Raw genomic sequence first — 2,747 nt, forward strand, 5'->3', positions numbered from 1 at the left:
CTGAATATGAATTCATTTCTCTAAATAAATAAATATAATAATAAATAAGGAACTATAAGTGTGAAAAACTCTGGTGAGCACTGAAAGTTGTGTCTTTATTTACTCATGCTGTTTTATGTAAAATTTTAATCTGAAAAGTAACTATTATATCTATAAAATGAATGTAGTGATCCAAGGTTCTGGCCACCCTCTTTATTGTTTGGTCTTAATCAGGCTGGATCAGATGTATCCTACCTGAGAGGGACAGCACATAAGACATCATTAATTAAATGTTATTAATGTAGGCTATCATTAAGAATATTATGTAGTGTAGTGGAAGTTTAACAGACAGTTTTGCTCTAATAAATGAATATATATTTTCTCTTTTTTAATTCTCACTCTTTTTTTTGTCTCTCTTTCTCTAAATCCTCATTACAGATGGATGGATCAAAGAAGCGGGTGAAAAGTACAGTATGGCAGTATTTCACACAGCCAACCCCAGGAAAGGCAGTCTGCAATACCTGCAAAGACAATGTCAGCATGGGAGGAACAAGTGCAAAAACATTTAACACTTCAAACCTGTGGTCCCATCTTAGGATCCATCACAGTGAGTTGTATGCAACTGCACAATCACAGCTGGGGACGACAGCAGCTCCATCTCAAGCAGGGACAGCAACTTTATCTCAGCCTACTATACAAGACCTGTTTCAGAAACAAAAACAGTGGCCAAATTCAGATCAACGATCTAAAATGTTGGACAAACTGATTACAGATATGATCATCACAGACAACCAGCCGTTCACAATGGTGTCTGATGTTGGCTTTAAACGCCTCATGGGTGCAGCAGCACCGCAATACTCTCTAAAATCTGAGAAATATAACCGCACCGAAATGCTCCCAGAGGTTTACAACAAGGTTGTTGAAAAGGTAAAAGCCCTGATCCAACCAGAGAATGCTGGCCATGTGCTTTCTTTCACTACAGACTGCTGGTCTGGATCCACAGAATCATTGATGAGTTTAACATGCCACTTCATCGACAAGGAATGGAACAGAAAGCAGGTTGTCTTAAACACAAAAGCAATGCATGGATCCCACACTGGAGAGTATATAAGAGAGACATTCCTGGGCATGCTTGATGACTGGAAAATCAGCAAAGACCGTGTAGCACTTGTGCTTCGAGACAGTGGAGCAAAATGGTCAAAGGCATGAGGCTCGCTGAAATTCCAGACCTAAGTTGCACAGCGCATTCTTTGCAGCTCGTAGTAAATGATGGGCTGTCCAGTCAAAGAGCAGTTACAAACATCATAGCAATACTGAAAAAGTGTGCCACCCATTTCCACCACTCCATTCTTGCCAAGCAGCGTTTGAAGGACATTCAGAAAGAGCTTGGCCTGCCACAACACATACTAATCCAGGCTGTTCCAACGAGGTGGAATTCAACACTACACATGCTGCAAAGAGCACTGGAGCAAAAGCGTGCTCTTAACGTCTATGCAGGTGAACATGGAGGATTTGCATGTCTCATTGCCATCCAGTGGGACATTGTGTCCAACTTGGTTGATACTCTACTCCCAATTGTGCAAGTGACACTGGAGATTAGCCACAACGATGCATCAGCGTCCTGCATCATTCCCTGTATTGCTGTGCTGAAGATGTTTCTCCAAGACAATCAAGGACCCTCAACACATGGCATTGGAACACTCAGACAGGCCATGATGGAGAGCTTGATGAACACTTTTCCAAGCTCGAAGATATGAAAACTGTGCTGCTGGCATGTCTCCTGGATCCTCGCTACAAGAACCATGCATTCTCCTCTCACACAGTACTGACAAAGGCCAAAGAATGGGTGAAGGAGGATGCTGAGGAGACACAAGAACAGCATGCTGCTAGCGAGGAAGAACAGGGTGCTGTAGACATGGATGAGCCCGAGGATGAGAGAAACCCCAAAAGGCAACGGACGGAGAAGACATCCTCTCGTATTGAAGACATGTTCAGCTCTCTTCTGGGACCCCACACCGAAGAGCCATTGGCCAAGGCCTCCATTGAAGATGAGCTGAATCTGTACCTCAAGGAGCCAGTCATAGACAGGCGTGGAGATCCTCTCCAGTGGTGGAAACACAACCAAAGGTGTTTTCAGCTTCTTGCCTTACAAGCAAGAAAATTTCTCTGTGCACCACTTCTTCTGTGCCAAGTGAACGAGTGTTCAGTGAAGTCTCTGAACTTTATGAGAAGAAGAGAAGCCGCGTAACAGGAGAGCATGCTGAGCAGCTCTGCTTTCTGCACCACAATCTGGTGCTACTGGATTGGAAGTACTAAGTCAATCCCAAATTTGAGAACAGTTCAGTTCAGTTTATTTTGTTGATTTTTTCAAGAATTCAGGGAGCTATTTTATTTATTTATTTATTTATTCATTTGAGTGAGTTTTAAGAAATGCTGCCAGAAGGCCCCTGCACTTTTTGTTTTAATAGGCATTTCAATTAAGATTATGTGTTCATGTTATTATGTTAATTAAAAAGTTAAGGCCATTTTTTTCAGTGTAAACAAACAGTATACTATATTCATTCTAATCCCAGGTGTGTTTCTGTAAATTTTGACACCAAAATTTTAATTTTTACTGCAAATAAATATCGGTTATACATATCGGCTATCGGTTTCGCTTGGTTATTAATAATCGGTATCGGTATCGGCCCTGAAAAATCCATATCGGTCGATCCCTAGTTTGCATAATCTCTTTCTGTATGGTAACCAGTGACCACAGCTCTGAGAAA

At 41.7% G+C, this 2,747-nt stretch overlaps 1 pseudogene; it reads left to right on the forward strand.

Annotated features, from left to right (window-relative positions):
• The first annotated feature begins 417 nt into the window (after positions 1–417).
• LOC121942012 lies at positions 418–2,295 on the forward strand (annotated as a pseudogene).
• The last annotated feature ends 452 nt before the right edge of the window (positions 2,296–2,747 follow it).

Source organism: Plectropomus leopardus, chromosome 4 (genome assembly GCF_008729295.1).
Source record: "Plectropomus leopardus isolate mb chromosome 4, YSFRI_Pleo_2.0, whole genome shotgun sequence".
Classification (NCBI taxonomy): domain Eukaryota; kingdom Metazoa; phylum Chordata; class Actinopteri; order Perciformes; family Serranidae; genus Plectropomus; species Plectropomus leopardus.